Raw genomic sequence first — 17362 nt, forward strand, 5'->3', positions numbered from 1 at the left:
GACTGTAAGACGGAGAGCCCTCATTCTCCGATGGGGTCAAGGGGACTTCATGTAGGAATGTATACAACCCACACTTCACAAAGAAGTCGGTAGGGTTTTCCTTCTCCCACGTCAACAAGCCGACAGGATCGGGTTAGCTAAATCAGCTGGAGTTCAGGGTTCTATGTTTAGCCGGGTTGTCGTTGCGCATTGGGAATTACTATTTTTTGCTGCTGCTGATTTCTTTAAAAGGGTTCCTTTAAAAAGCGAGACTTTGCAGCATTTCTGTAGATGCTATTTGTCTCTTTGTGCTTCGGGAGGCGACATCTTTCGGGAGGGCATGCCTCTTCGAAGAGACTTCTTCTCATCTGTAATAATGTCATTTGCTAGTCACCGAGTCACTCAGCCCAAATGCAGGCTGCTTTAGGAAATCAATAGATTCCTGTTTGGAACGAGTCTCCTAGAAGGTTTCACACACACCCTCGCTTGTGTGTCTGAAGGACCTCAACCTCATTGATCTCCATGTGCATTCAGACCCACGTGGCATCACCTGGGTGCTGAGCGTCCACTCCCGCCCCTCGGATGGTGCTTTCTTGGTGCGGGGCAAAGACACGGCTCTTGACAGTGCAGACGGCTCACTTGAACCCGGGAGTCCAGACAGACTGATTCGAAAAATACGCGCTCTCCTGCACGTTTACAAAGGGAGTTTGCTTACTCCAGGGAGCGTTAAGGAAGGAAGGGGTTAATGGAGAATAGGACTGGAGAGAGGGAGAGAGGGTCTGTTCCTCGGGATCTAGCAGGAGCACACTTACTTGGAAGCAAATTCAACTGGAATGAATGGGGTGTGTACGTGTGTTTAGAATTTCTCTTGTTGTTGTCAACTCACCCACCCCAATTCCCGGTTTCGCTTCCACTATTGTTGCCACGTGATTTATTCATGTAGAGTACTGCCCCTAAGGCATATAGAGTGAAGGCCATGTTTGCTTCATGCAACCTTACAACTGCGAGGCCAGCCCCTACATTATCCCCATTCCCGTGGAAGAAAAACTGAGGCTGAGCGGGCGGGAAGGCGGTCTTGGTAAGCCAAGTCTGCAAACGGATCTGAACCTGTCTCCATCGCTTAGACGATCCTCCACCTCCCACGCTATATATTCTAAGCAAAGGACCTTAAAACAGTGGCGACGACTTTCCGGAGTGACAGGAAGGCAGGGTGTTACGAATTGTTCTTTTTGGTGGCTTGCTCAGACGTTTGAATGAGGCCTCCGCCAAGCACCCCAAGAAAGAACGGCTCTGTACAAGCTGCGACACCCCCACCCCCCACTTTATCTCAGCAAAATTCCACCGCAGGCTGTAAAACCAGCCTTGCCTCTGAGTAATAACACAAGATAGATATGTAAAATAATTGGAGAAGGAGGCGGCCGCGGCGGGTCTTCAGCAAGGAATCTGCGTCCCCCGCCTCGAGTCCTCCTCCAGGAGCAGTGGGCGAGCCGCATGTTCCTGGCGCCGAGATTTGTGTACACACACACCCGCCCGCCACGAAAACCCACATTTTCCATCATGCGCCTTCCCCCTGTTTTCTCCCGCAGCCAGAGAGGCTATAGCGCTCATTAATTTCTGTCTCCATCCTTGAATGTGTCCCGTGGGGTTCCTGGATTCAAATTTATCTCGGTGAAATATGTCCTGGGAACTCAAACATTCTGATCTGCTGTGCATGGAGGGCTGGCATTATTTATCTTGCTGATTCTCCTATATGATGGCTAATTATTGTTCTCTTATTAGAGACGTCTGCTTGGTACGGGCTCGAGATGCCTTGTCTTCGGAGCCTTGGTGCACATATTATGCCTCACTCGATAGCTTGGAACAGGCTGAGTTGTAAGGGATCCATTCACCAAGAGTAATGTTGGGGTTTCCTGACCGCTTGGCGAGGGTCCTTGGAGAGATCTGAAAAGCCAGAGAGCTTGGGGGCACACCACCGAGGCAGAATGGCTCAGTCAAATTGTTCGCCTTGCGGGATGTTAAGGGTGAAGACAGGCGTCTTAAGGGTGAAGACAGAAGCGTTAAGGGTGAAGACAGACTTAAAGTATTAACTGTGGTGGAAGTGCTTTAGACACACAACTGCTGCCTTCCTGGGCATGTACTCTTTTCAAAAGAATCCCCACACACTTACAGTGCCAACCTGTGCATATCTAGGCAGGAGCAAGCCCCATTCAGTTCAGTTATGGGACTTGCTCCCCGTTAACTGTGCAGAGGATGGCCGCCTTAGACTGTCTTCCCCGCAGATCAAAAGCTTTTCCAGTAGACCTTGTGGATCTGAATCCACTTCTGGGACATGACTCTTGATCTTGAGTTGGGAAACGCAGTTGGGAAACGTTGGGTGTAAAGCCTTTACTGTTCTAAAAAAAAAAAAAAAAGAGGGGAGGGGAGCCAGTGTTCAGAGGATGCAGAGAATTTAGTCGTGGCACAGAGATTACAAAAAAGAACAGAGAAAGCTTTGGAAAACCTGCTAAGTCTGTGTGTGTGTGTGTGTGTGTGTGAGACACAAAGCGGAAGCTGGCTCTGGGGGAGTATTTGTAAGACAAGAAGCATGTCCTTAGGTTCCTTCATTAAATTTGTACTCTTTCCCTCGCTATAGATGAAGTTTTTGCTTTTGTCTTGGTTTGCATCAGAGGATATCTCTATCTTCTGAACCCTACGTTCAACCCTAAACATTGCCATTGGGTTTTCCAAGGAATGACCTACTACTACATAATGTATGTGAAACTTTTTAGTAAGCGCTGTACAAATGTTTCTTCTTCTTCTTCTTCTTCTTCTTCTTCTTCTTCTTCTTCTTCTTCTTCTTCTTCTTCTTCTTCTTCTTCTTCTCACCCGCACCAAGCATACTGCAAACTGAAGGCCAAAGACTATCTTGAGGCTTTTCAGGAATTTTCGGTGCTGGACAGCTCCCCGTCCCGTCCTGTCATCGCCTCTCCCCAAACCACTTGCCCATAAAGGACAGCTGTAACAACGACATAGTGTTTCCCTTCGATCAATTTGCCTGGGTGTAACTTTAGACAGCCTTCCCACTTACACAAAATTCTTCGCCAGAGACCTTTTCTACTCAACAGAAGCCGGAGATGGTGTGTGTGGCTTTTCTTCCTACAGCAAGGTCTTTCCATAATCAATCTTTTCTCTCGCCCCCTGCTTTCCTAGCTGATGTCAGATGAGATGTGTGGGGGGGGGGGGAATGGACCCCAAAGATAGTGGGCGTACCCTACAAATTATATGAAGATGGCTTATTTGTATCTGTATTTCTTGTCAGATGACACAGAAAGAATCTCCAGGTTAGGAGAAGAGGGTGGCAAAGACCCCACCTTGGAGGTGCGAGGCCACAGAGGTGTACGTCCCCCCCCCCCATTTTATTTTATTTTATTTTATTTTATTTTAAGCATTTGTACCCCTCTGTGCAGCCGAAAGTCTCCCAGAGCCGCTTACACGAGATCAAAACAAGGCAGTCCCTACTCGCAGGTTTACATTCTAACAAAGAAACAAACAAAAATACTACACAAGGGAAAAGAGACAAGGGAGAAAGAGGAAGTAATCGAGAATTACTTCCGACACCTAGTTCCTACACGCAACTTAGAATGCCTTCTTCATCTATCAGCCTGGCTTGGGCTGCACACCTTCGAACACGTGACCTGAGAGTAAGTCCTACTGAATTCAGTGGGGCGTGCTCCTCTGTAGACACGAATACAGCCTTGCAGTGGAGGAGCACAAAGTTTCCTCTCGGACGAGGTTCTGATTGCCAGTTGCGCGAGGTTACGGTAAAGGTTGGCTAATCCGTGACACGCGGTCCTAAGAACGCGCCCCGAGGCCCATCATCACCCCTGTTCTCCCCGCTGTTTCTTGCGGCGCTCACCTGGCTCTTAACTGGGTAAGCAGCAGGGGCTTGGGTATAAGAGAGCCCAACCAGGATCAGGATTCGCTGGCTGCGTTTCTGAGCATTTGATCTTTCCCCGCTGAGATCAGGCTAGCCGTTTGTTTCCAAATAGGGTTAAGGTGGGGAGGAAGAAACAGAACCTGTCCCCGCATTACCAGAAACCAGCTGATCTGCCTTTCTCTGCTGCAAAGGGACTGAGAGGCTGGATAGATGTTGGGTCGCTGCTTTCGTCTGGTCCAGAGACCCCTTTCTGCACAACTTACACACAAAGCGCTTTCTCCCCCTCCAGGAACTTGGCTGACCTGCAGACCGCCTCTCCCACGGGCCTCCTAATATATTTTAATACTCGCTGTTATTTCTAATGGGCGCTTTTTTCCATGCTCATGAATACTGATGGCTATAAACACTCCAGCTTGGAGGACCTAAAATCCACTGGAGACCCGCGGCTGGGCTGTACTCCTGATCTTTTTCTTTTTCAAATGACCACTCAAAACCAGAGGGAGACAAGTGCATTTGGTCTAACACTCGTGGCGCAGAAGCTCACCACTTTCCTTCTCTTGCACACACTTGAAAAAGTAGGAAGATTCCCTTTAAAACAAACAAAATAAAAAAGGCAGAAAAAAAGATCTTAAATTAGCCTTCTGTTGTCTCGCTTCTTCGGAGTAAAAAATTAAGCTATTGCTATGTGGAACCCAGGATAGTTCGATTTCTTGTTGGAAGGCCCTATGAAAGGCCTCGATCCCCAAAGGAAGGAAACCCCACCTTCCTTCCTAGTATTATGGACTGCTATAGTGTCTTTCTGATAATCACAGAGGCAGAGGTGCCAAGTTGAATAAAATATTGGTAAGTCCCGCCCCGCATAATCGATCACATGACGCGGTGCACGGACACTATTTGAAATGACAATGCCCATAAACTTTGGGGGCCCTCAAATATATTATTGGGGGGACTGAAGACCCCTCGGCCCCGAGGACTTGGCTCCTATGTCTCGCCATGGGCTTCAGCCCTTAGTGATTTCGTCTCAGCATTTATCCAGTAATGAAAATACCCATATTTCACCCCGAGGTAATACATCTTTACTTCGAGGTAAGTCCCGTGAATTTGAATGGTACGTGCTTTTCAGTTGATCTTGAGGTTTTACGGCCCTTGTCCAAATACATCCGGTTTGCGCCACTCTCTTCTCCTCTTTGCATCTTTACCAGGGAGTAAGGCAGCCAGACTTATTTAGCAGTGTGACGTTACACGTGTTTAGGCCACCCACAGCTCGGTGGTGCAAACGTTGCAGCTCAGTCCTAAGCATGCCTAACTATGAAATAAAACCCAAAGTCTTAAGGCAGTTTTTCGCGTCACTTTCCCCCCCTAAACGCCTCTACTTGGAAATCTCACTGATCCTCGAATTTGGATTGCGTCCTTTTTTTGTCCTTTGGTTTGAGCCAGGTACTGATCTTGAAGATCGCTCTCTTCATTTTCCTTGCCTCCCCAACTGCCAACTCTTCAGGGGTGCAAACCCACCGTTTGAGAACTGTAGCATCCTACCGGCGACCTGCACGTGTGAATCTGCCACCACCAGGGTTCAAAAACAGCGCGAATGGGACCTTCTCAACTGGCTTAGGCCAGTTGGCTGTTTGAGCAGAGTCAGTTCACACACATTCAGTGTCAGCCGCCAGGTGCTGAAACACTGAAGGAACCCAGTAATACAGAGAGCGTATGAGAACCAGTCTTCTGTAAGTTTTGGGATATGGGATGCAGCGTTCCTCAAACGTGGGTCTCCAGCTGTTTTTGGACTACAGTTCCCATCATCCTTGACCACTGGTCCTGCTAGTTAAGGATGATGGGAATTGTAGTCCAACAACTGCTGGAGACCCAAGTTTGAGAAACGCTGCATTGGAGCAAACTTGTGTGGTCCTCTGGCTGTGGTTGGACTTAGATTTCCATAAACCCTAGAGAGCATGGGCAGTTGCCAGGGATGATGGGTGCTGGAGTCCAAGCACATCTGGGCGGCCACAGGTGCCCTATCCTTGTCCTCAAGCGTGCTGGAGGATGGCAAGCGCTGCCACTGAAGACCCGGCCTCCCTTTTTTCAGGATCGAGAGGTGCTGCCGTCGGGGAGGGAACTCGCCAACCGACCTTAAAACAAATCCGCGTGGTTGAGTGCGCAAAAAAGTCTTTCCATGTCCTAATGAGGACTTTCCCTGACAACAGCAAAGGCCCTGCTAATTAAGTGGCGCGCGAGCTGCAATGATTGCTTTTGCAGCCAAAGTGTAGAATGTTGTCATATTAAATATGGAAAAGCTCGATTGTGATTGCAGGTCCCAAGGCAGCCTCCCCTTGTCCCCTTAGGGAAGAAGAGGACAGCAGCGAGGCTGGCTGGGTGTAAGCGACTAGGGAGGGGCGTCGAAAGATCACCCGCTTATCCGTCTCCCCGAGTAAGTGGATCCTAAACACACACACAAGCACAAACACTTTTTAGGCTGAAAACGCATTCCTCTACATGTCCTTTCGCCCAGGACTGTTGGATGGAGTTTACTCCGAAGTAAGCTGGTATGAGGATTTACTTCCCTCGCTGAGATTTACAGTGGTACCTCGGGTTACATACGCTTCAGGTTACAGACTCCGCTAACCCAGAAATATTACCTTGGGTTAAGAACTTTGCTTCAGGATGAGAACAGAAATCGTGCTCCGGCGGCACGGCAGCAGCAGGAGGCCCCATTAGCTAAAGTGGTGCTTCAGGTTAAGAACAGACCTCCAGAACAAATTAAGTACGCCCAAGGTACCACTGTACTTCTGAGTCAGTGTACAGGCATAGTACCGGCCTGCACCTCCTACTGATTCCCGCACGAGGAGTCCTGCAGTTATTTCAGTCTTATTTCGGTGGAAATCAATTCGCACCTTGGGCTGGGTCCACACGTGCGTGTCTAATCATTCCTTGGCCACTGCAACGCCGAGGGAATGGCTTGGATGCATGGATGGGGCATTGCGGATCTCACCGCGCAGAAAGAACTTCCCTCCCACCGCAAGAAGCAAACTTTTAAATGGAGCCCACTCCCACGTTACGCGAAGAACCTCCAAAACTTGAGTTTAAACCAAGAGTTAGTTCATGCACGCAGATTCACCATTGCTGCGCCCTTGGCCAATTGCTGTTGGCTGTGTGAACAGATCCCTTGACGGCCCACTCACTAAGGCGTGGAAGCCATCTCTGAATGTTGCAGACACGTATGAAGCGTTTGCCTGCAGCCTTCTAGAATGCTGAATTTTAAAGATCCAATGATTGTGCCTTGCAAATGCAAACGCGCATGGCATTCTAAATTCAACCATCCTAGTTCAGCTCTGGTCAGTTTCACTTTCTGGACCTTTCCTCCCTTTCCTGGTAGAGACTTCTTCTTCTTCGTTTTTGATCTCTTAGGAGCAGCTAAATCACGCTGCTTCACATTCAAAGAAGGAGGGGGAAGGGCTGGAAGAGAGGAGATCGATTAGGAGTTAAAATGCAAACGCCATCCGAGAGGTTTGGGCTTGCCAAAAAATAAAAAAATAAAAATCCAGCCCGAATGAGCTGCCCTCCAGTCTCAACGCACCCCCCCCCGCCTCCTTCCTTTCTCCTATCTGTGCAAATCCGAGCACATTCAGGAAGGGGGGGGGGAGAGAAGAGACTGGGAAATAGTTGCCTTGTCATGTAACACATTGCGCTGATTTATTATAAAATTTTAACGAAATCATGCATATTTTAACAGCCTTTAATCACTGCATGAAAATTTAATTCATGAACTGTAGCACGTTTAAATAAATGAAGTGTTAATTCATTAGGATTAATTAATTTGTTAAAGGATTGTGGGCAAGGTTAAGGTGGAAGGAAAACTCTTTGTTAGTTTCCTGGCTTAATCACCAGGTTTTGTTAGCAGGAAGAATAATCTAAAAAAAAATTTAAAAAATCACAGGAGTGGTTGCAGCATGGGTTGCAAGAGGAAGTGTGAGATTCAACTCTATCGGTAGGGTTTGGGAGGACTGCGGACAGGCAGCTGTGATATCAATCATCCCAATAATTCTTCTGATGGTGAAATGAAAGTTCACCCAGTTTGTTCACACCTTACATACACCCCAGGATTGGTTCCAGAGTCACCTCCTTGTTATCTGCTAAATTGCATGCCAATCCTCTAGTAATTCATATTGACACTGGTTATTTAAAACCTTTTTCAGCTTTACAGCGATTTCCAAAAGGGCAGTAGCTGCTAATAGTCTGTTTTGCAACAGAAGCAAAGAATCTTCTGGCACTTTAAACGACTACATTAAGAACAAAACAAAAACAAAACAAAACAGCATTAGCTTTTATGGACTACATCATCAGAAGTAGTCCATAAAAGCTACATCATTAGATGTATGAAATGTGATGTTCATCTGTAGGTGTTGTGTGTGTGTATCATTAGATACATGTGGTACTGTAAGCACTGCAGCGAGAGAGGGAAGGGAAATGCAAAAATAAATAATAAATAAATACAGAAAGTGGCAATTCTGTTAGAGCTAGAGTGTCTGCAACATAAGCAAGTGACTCTAAAGGTGTAGAATGGTTTTTTCAAGCGAGGAGTATAGCCAGAAAGTTTGTACCTTGAGCATATTACAGGCAAAATATAAGATACCACCTTGGAAAATGTTATTAAATCACCTGCTGAAGCAGTGCAAGTCGACCACACTCTCAGTCATTCGGTGTACAGGAAGCTAAATTGCACTGTTATGGATCTAATGCTAAATATTTTTTTCTTCCATGGGTCTTCACCTGAAGAGTGACATGTACTGTATTTTTCGCTCTATAAGACGCACCAGACCACAAGACGCACCTAGTTTTTGGAGGAGGAAAACAAGTAAAAAAATATTCTGAATCTCAGAAGCCAGAACAGCAAGAGGGATCGCTGTGCAGTGAAAGCAGCAATCCCTCTTGCTGTTCTGGCTTCTGGGATAGCTGCGCAGCCTGCATTCACTCCATAAGACACACACACATTTCCCCTTACTTTTTAGGAGGGAAAAAGTGAGTCTTATAGAGCAAAAAATACGGTAAATACTTTACATTCATTCATCCATCACTGACGTGAGAACAAGAACACAATAACTCTTACGTATTCGGGCGGGGGGGGGCACAATTTTGAGTCTAACCAGAGAGTGACTTCCTTTGGCTATCTGTATAATATCAAATAGAAAAATATTTAGCTGTACACCAGCTGCCAACCTGGTGGAGTTTCTAAATATTTATATAAATAAATGTGTAGTAAAATATGTTCTCTGAGTGGTCTCTGCTAGTCTGCTTTATCCCAGCTCACACTTTAAAAGTCTGGGCTTTTGAGTAACAATATTCTCTTTCTGCCTATTTACAATACATGCTAAACGCATACCAGGCTGTTCAGCTCTGCCAAGGAAATAGTTCATTGATTATATTTCATCTGAGACACATACTCAGCCCCCAAATGGCACATGCAACAACATACACAGAGCAAAACAAAAACTGCAAAGCAACATCAAATGCAGCAATAAAATGAAAGCTTAGTATAACCTGCAGCCAGATCCGATGGATTGTTTACTTATGCATTGCATAGGTTCAATTAAAGAGGAAAAGGGACTTTTCTACTGTGGCACCACCATGGAAATGCTCTCCCTGCTGAGATTCAGCAGCCACCAACAGTGGGGCGATCTCTCCCTCTCTGGCAAAACGAAAACTTATCTTTTCACCCAAGCACTTCCTGATGGTGAATACTAATGTTGGATGTCCTGGTCACCATGTGGTTGTTGTTGTTGTGGGATATTCAGAAAGAGCAGTCAAGTCCAACATTTCCTGTTTGCTAGAATGGGCACTCAGCGGAATGTTGGTCCAAGAGGGAGGACTTCCTGTCAACCTTGTGGGAGCCACTCCCCCCGGGTGCCACCAAGTAGAGATGGGCAGAACTTATAAAAAGACTGGTCAGGTTTCCATCTCTCTCTTCTGCTGCATCTTGCTCGCTTGCCTTCATCATGCATCTTCTGCCAGGACATCTCTACAGAGAGGCAGTGACTTGTTGAGTCTGAGGTCAAAAGACTCAGACTCCATTGTCTCTCTCTCTATATATGGTAACTGCCAACCTAGCAGTTTGAAAGCACACCAGTGCAAGTAGATAAATAGATACCGGTGCAGTGGGAAGGTAAACAGTGTTTCCGTGCACTGTGGCATTCATCACGGTGTTCTGCTGCACTTGAAGCTGTCTAGTCATGCTGGCCACATGACCTGGAAAGCTGTCTGTGGTCAAACGCCGTCTCCCTCGGCCTGAAAAGCGAGATGAGCACTGCAACTGAAGGAAATCATTGCTTCTGCACATAACTGTGGCATCATGGGAAGTCTTGCTTCTAAGCTTTGTTCTGCTCCTGCTGCACAAACCGTGCTGATGCTAAGACATTCCCTCATCACCCTGGTACGTGCTGTTCACCTTGAGTTCACACCATATCAATCTGTACTTACCCCTCCTTGTACATTCCTTTTTCGTACCACTCTGGTACGGGCAGTCCGAAACCATGCCTGTGTAAACTCCACGTTCCTTTTCCCAACCTTTAACCTGTCTATGATTAATGTCTTATATGCAATAATTAATGTCTTATATGCAACCCTTGCTTTGTACTTATGTTAACCAATCAGCAACAAGCACACATGGCAAACGCAGTAATATTCAATAAAAGGGAGTCTCCGAGGCTTGCACCAGAGACGCCTCCCGTATGACACCTACCTGCTCGTCTGTCGTTCATTTTCAACCCAACATCTGGTGACCCCGACGTGATTTTCAACCCACCACTGCAACCCCATTCTATCGGACGTAACTGTCAAGGGGTCCTTTACCTTTACTTGAAACTGCAACCTAAGCCTGCCTCTAGATTGCTACTGTATATGAACTGTGAGTAAACTGTGTTTTATTCCAAGAGATTGTTTTTGTGCTGTTATAGTTTTAAGGAGGATAAAAGGGGGAAATACTAGGAAAAATCCAAGCTGCACCAAGGCATCTTGGCTTGTTTCATCAAAAAGGCTATAACCAGCTGAATCAACAGTGCCCTAATTTTGTTGCGAAAGGGGTGTACTCTGCTAAACTCAAAAACATGTACTGTATAAGGAAGGGTAATATCTAGCTAATATATCCTGTCCTAGTTTTTATGCACATCCCTACAGCTATCACATATGTTTGTACGTACATTTGTTTGCACATACCCCACACTTTAGCAAAAGAGGCTCTCAGAGTGGCTTATAAAATTCAGTACTAAGATGACCACTGGCCTCAGATTCATCATCTGAAAAGTCACGATAGATAAAGAACAAGGAATTGTGGGGAGGGAAGAAAATGCAAGCTCAAGCAATTCAAGTTCTTCAAGTTCTAGTTCTTGTGTTATAGGTTCTGGCCATCTTGCCCTTGATAAACCAGTACCCGCTTCCCAGATCAGCTCCAGACACAGAACAGGTGACAATATATAGGCCAGGAGCAGAAGGTAGCTCTTGCCACATAGATTTTCCTATAGCCGTTAGCTTCCTCCCGTGCCAATGTCAGCCATGGCTCTGGCTGTCTTACTCTCTGCAAAAGCAATTGTTCATATTGTTGTTGTTTTCACTGTTCTCTTTCATCCATCAATTTAATGGATTTTGTGTTGTCCTAATATGTTGGGAACTAGTTTAGTACTGTCCTATAAACGAAAAGCTGTATATACATTTTTTATAGTGAATAACTATTCTCTCCCACCTGCACAAAGCATTGTGGAGTGTAGCTGTGTTTTTAAATGTCTGCAAGCTTTCTATCAAGGAATTAATTTTGGAGGGTGCACTAGGTAGAGAGAGTCAGCTGAACCCAAATTCTAATGCATTACCTGGTGGTGCAGCTACTTTCATCCAAACTTACCGTAATTCCTAGCTTTGCTAAAATTAAAGACTGCCACGGTCCTCTTTACTTCTACTCTCTGCCAACCCAGTGTGCTACATTTAAGGGGTGTGTTAAAAGGCTTACAAGTCCAGTTTGAATTTTTCAGAAATGGGGAACAGCCACTGCTTCTTGATCCTGAATTCCTAGGTGCATAAACTGATATCTGTAGCTCCTGGGACAGCCATTTCCACCCTGCAATATTGGCTGAGTACACACTATACTTTTAAAGCACATTGCCCTGCTGAATCCTGGAAACTGTAGTTTGCCTCCCAGAATTCGTTGTTGTTGTTGTTGTTGTTGCTTTAAAGATGTGGTACTTATGCAGCCACAGTCTACAAGCTGACCCAATGGCTCAATGTAGCCTAATTTTTGCAATGTGTTTATTTTGGAAACCTTTCCTTATCTTTTCACCTCAACCTCCTGGATGGTGCAGCTGGTTTGGCACTGTCAAAAGACACAGAAGTGAGTGAATAAGATTTACTATGGCCAAGATTTCAGCACAGGGATTAAAAAGCCTTCCGGTTTGATTTGGAACTTCCATTTTGCACCCATAAGAGTGATTAGAGCTTCCGAATTCCATTGAACGCTGGTTTTGGGTTGGAGTGGTGGTGGGCCGAGGGACGATGGTAACAGCAATTAAACTAAACCCGTCTTCACTGCAACCTGAGCCATGTTTTGGACAGAACATATTTTGTTTCACTGTCCATTTTTGACTGCGTGACAGTATCAGATGAACTATGGCCCAGCCCTATAGATTTTCATTAAGATCATGGAGACTCACACCCTAGTAGCAAGTTTGAGATTGTAGCCTTCAATGCATGGACACTGCACAGGAATGCCAGGCCAGATGAGCACAGCAAATAATAAATTTATTTATTTATTCATTCATTCATTCATTCATTCCCCACCCACCTGGCTGGTTTCCCCAGCCACTCTGGGAGGCTCCCAACAGAATTAAAAGCACAATAAAACCCATCTCTGGGTTGCCCCCATGAGACTGAAGGTCCCTGCCTCCCCACAGCTGCCTAAGTACTCTCCTCTTCAGGGTTTCCTGCAAGCAATCTGAGACTATGCCCATGTGAAGCTAATTTCTCCTTATGCCTCTTCATGCCTCTCCTGGTTCTGGGAGACCAGAGGGGAGGGGAGCTTGTTGCAGCAAGAGGGTGAGATGACTGTGCCTCTTTGCCAGCGGGACTCATCTGTACCTCTTGGCCTTCCTCCTCTCTTGCTTCAGCTTCTGCCCCCGATTCTGGGCTCCTCTCTGCCACAGACTCTTCCTGCTCACTAAGCCCTGTTACCTCTTCAGCTTCTGACACCTTCACCTAGCCTTCTCCCCCTTCCCACTCCTTATGCTTCCACACAAGAAGGAATTGTTAACTGCGGTCATGAGAGGGGCTATGGAGAACCTGTGGTCCTTCAGGTGTCTTGGACTCCAACTCCCATGATTCTTAACAGTTGGATGATGCTGGCTGGGGTTGATGGGAATAGATTCCACATCCCTGCATTAAAACAGGTATTAGATGGGGAAAGACAAGGTTTAAACCACCTGTGGGAGACCTCTGGATGATGTTGGACTACAGCCCCCCATCATGCTTGGCTACTGATCATGCTTGCTGGGATTGCTGGGAATTGTAGTCCAGCAACATCTGTAAGGCAACTTCTACCAACCCAGCAAGCCTGGGGGCTGAAAGCCTACAACATCTGGAGAGGCAAATGTTCTTAAACTTTCCAGGCATCTGTTAAAGTCGGCCAATCTGCTGGCTGTTGGGTCAGGTGGAGTGCTTCTATGCAAGCAAGACTACCAGCAAAGGAAGACTGGCTAGCCCCCAGCTGGCTATCAATGCCTCTTTAGGTAAAGGGACCCCTGACCATTAAGTCCAGTCGTGACTGACTCTGGGGTTGCGGTGCTCATCTTGCTTTATTGGCTGAGGGAGCCGGCGTACAGCTTCCGGGTCATGTGGCCAGCAGGACTAAGCCACTTCTGGCGAACCAGAGCAGCATATAGAAATGCCGTTTACCTTCCCGCCAGAGTGGTACCTATTTATCTACTTGCACTTTGACGTGCTTTCGAACTGCTAGGTTGGCAGGAGCTGGGACTGAGCAACGGGAGCTCACCCCGTCACGGGGATTCGAACCGCCAACCTTCTGATCGGCAAGTCCTAGGCTCTGTGGTTTAACCCACAGTGCCACCCACGTCCGGGGATTTGAACCGCCGACCTTCTGATCGGCAAGCCCTAGGCTGTGGTTTAACCCACAGCGCCACCCACGTCCCACCAATTTGTGTTTGGCATTATCAAGCAGATCTCTCTACTTTTACGCACTTCCTTTGTATGCTCTCTCTCCTCCCCACCATGTCTTTGTATTTTATAAGCCTGAGGGCAGGGTCTATATGTCATTTTGGAAATTATTGATTTGAGTTGCTTTGAGAAGACAGTATTTGCCTGAAAAGCAGAATAGAAGAAAGAACAAGCCATGATTAAAGATAACAACAAAGATGTAAGAGGAACACCCCAGGCTCAGGCCAAAGGTGCATCTAGTCTAGCACCCTGTCCTCTCAGTGGCCAACCAGATACTTAAGGGAAGCCTGCAAGCAAGTCATGAATGGAACAGCACTTTCCTCACTTGTGAGTCCCAGTAACTGATACAGAGACACAGGATGTGGAATGTATCCACCATGTTCAGCACCCATTGATAGCCTTCTCCTCTATGAATTTGTCTATGGTGGGTGGGGAATGGGCTTATGGCGATTCCATCGTTGGGCTCCATTGAAAGCAGTTTCTCCATGCAAATCAGGAAGCGAACTCTCCAGATAATGGAACGACTCTTCTTATCTCTGCGGCTGCAATATTCTGGGTTGAATGTGCATGTGCAATCACTTCCCTCCAACCCACCCCCTCCACCTAGCCCTGGGCAGTGGCAACCCATGCTACGCCACTGCTTAAATAATAACGAAATTATGTGGAGCAGGTGACTTCTTTGATTCACTAAAAATTTCAAAAAGGTAAAGGTACCCCTGACCATTAGGTCCAGTCACGGGCGACTCTGGGGTTGCGCGCTCATATCGCTCTATCAGCCGAGGGAGCTGGTGTTTGTCCGCAGACAGCTTCTGGCTCATGTGGCCAGCATGACTAAGCCGCTTCTGGCGAACCAGAGCAGCGCACGGAAACGGCATTTACCTTCCCGCCGGAGTGGTACCTATTTATCTACTTGCACTTGACGTGCTTTTGAACTGCTAGGTGGGCTGGAGCTGGGACCGAACAATGGAAGCTCACCCCCGTCATGGGGATTCGAACTGCCGACCTTCCGATCAGCAAGCCCTAGGCTCTGTGGTTTAGACCACAGCGCCACCCGCGTCCCTAAAAATTTCTACTAGGATGCTAATGCCTGGCAGAGAGGGGGCTTTTTTTTGACACAATGGTTTTTTAGTGTGGGTTTGCAGGTTCCCAGGTTTATTGCCCATCTCCAGGTAGGCTCCTGTCAGAAAGCTCAGAGAACCATTCCCAGTCAGTTTAGGAGACGATCTCGAGGTAGATGGAACAATGGTCTGACTCAGTTCAAGGCAGCTTCCTATGAGTCACTGAAAAGTTGCTTGCGGTATTGCGTGAGAGAGGGCTTCTGCCGTTCATTGAGAAAAAGTACACTCCAATAAGTACACAAAGCCTTGGACAGACCAAAAGTACTGGGGTTTTTTTTGGCTCTTGGGTAATCCTGCAGGAAACCTGAAAGAGACCTTAGTTTCCTGACACATGCCTACTTCTAATTCCCTGCTGGGAACAAGGAGGACCCAACAAGTCAACGCTGCAATTGTATTTTACATGTGCGGCTTGCTAAGGTTGAGGTGCAACGACAGCAAAGACTTCTGCAAAATCCAGACAGATTAGGCTATTATACACTCTAGTAGCCGCCCATTGGTACCAGATGTGGCTGTTTGGAATAAAATCTCCAGATGCAAAATAGGGCAATGATGTTTATACAGACTAGTTTTTGTTTGTGTAGCCCCTTGCCTGTGTCGTAACTATTTTGATACACATCAGTTTGTGTGCAGGCCGCACCTCATTAAATATTTAAACAATGTGCACAGAAATGAACACGAAGCATTCACTGTGCCCTTGAGTGGGTCATGCAAAAGAAAAGAAAGATCTGAATTTAAAGAGGTTATGTTAATGCGGCCATTTCCTTTTGTGTAACCCTTTGCACACCTGGGTTACAAGTTCAGAGATGCATTTGCTGCTATTGCCTTCTGTTTGCAGAAGGGATGTAGTGCAGGGGCAGGGCCTATGGTTTGGATGCAAGACTGCCTAGGCGCAGGCCTCAGAATTAATTAGGAGCCTTTCTTGACATTCTTGAGCTAATGCCAGGCAGACTATACAGAACTGGGCTAACTGGACAAAATGTTGCTTCATTTTGCCTGTGCTCCAAAAAACACGCTCCATTTAAAATTGCAGGGTCCAAGAAAAGCTCTCACAACATTTCACTGGAGCTCTGATTTGGCGCAGTAGTTTGAGAACCTATGTATCAGGGACGGCCAGCTTCCAAGAGACTGAAATCTACTCACACAATTAAATACTGGCAGTGATCTACCCCCTTTTTGAGATTCAGGTCAAAGTTGTTGAGCTTTTTCTAGGGAGGACAAACCCTTTTTTGGGGGGGAGGAATAAGTAAAAAAAGTCACTCACCAAGAGATCGCTAATGCAACAGTCAACCTCTCAGCAAGAGCTCTTTCTTCCGGTGTAGCGATCTAGAGGGTGGGAGGAGCCAGCGATCAACCGCGATCTACCAAAACCTCCCTGGGATCGACCAGAAGATCGCGCGATCAACCTGTTGGACATCCCTGCTATATATGACTGCAATTCTGTTGGGTCACAAGAGGCAGCAGAAATTGCCCTCAAAAAGTAACATTGACCTACAAAACTGAGCTCTGGATCATGATCATGCAACTGACCCCTGGCTGTCCACAGCCTGTCATTCATTTATAGGCCACTGAGCACAAAAACAGGTTTCTAAGCAGTGTTTGAAATTAGCCAGGTGCCCAGTGCATTTTGCACCTGGCTTTCAACCACTTGTAACCAAGTGAAGATGCCTGGGTACCAGGATGGTGCCTGACATATTCACCACCTGGGGATCTTTGGATCTGGACTGTTTTCACAAATTAATATCCCATCCTGTAGAATTCTATGTTACTTTTTAATCTGCACAATCAGAATGAATTTTAAGAACCAAAATGCTTTTTCTGTGCAGTCTGAGCAGGAGCAGGAGCCATTAAGAAAAAGAGGTCGGAATAGGCCAATATACCGTATTTTTTGCTCTATAAGGCTCACTTTTTCCCTCCTAAAAAGTAATGGGGAAATGTGTGTGCATCTTATGGAGCGAATGCAGGTCACGCAGCTATCCCAGAAGCCAGAACAGCAAGAGGGATTGCTGCTTTCACTGCGCAGCAATCCCTCTTGCTTTTCTGGCTTCTGAGATTCAGAATATTTTTTTTCTTGTTTTCCTCCTCCAAAAACTAGGTGCGTCTTGTGGTCTGGTGCGTCTTATAGAGCGAAAAATACTGTACATGTCGACTG

At 46.5% G+C, this 17362-nt stretch overlaps 1 long non-coding RNA gene across 1 annotated transcript in view; it reads left to right on the forward strand.

Annotated features, from left to right (window-relative positions):
* LOC308475980 overlaps positions 1-17362 on the forward strand; it is a 1233414-nt gene that overhangs the window by 846880 nt on the left and 369172 nt on the right. The window lies entirely within an intron of this gene.

The sequence above is a fragment of the Podarcis pityusensis genome (genome assembly GCF_964106645.2).
Source record: "Podarcis pityusensis genome assembly, chromosome: 4".
In the NCBI taxonomy this organism is placed as follows: domain Eukaryota; kingdom Metazoa; phylum Chordata; class Lepidosauria; order Squamata; family Lacertidae; genus Podarcis; species Podarcis pityusensis.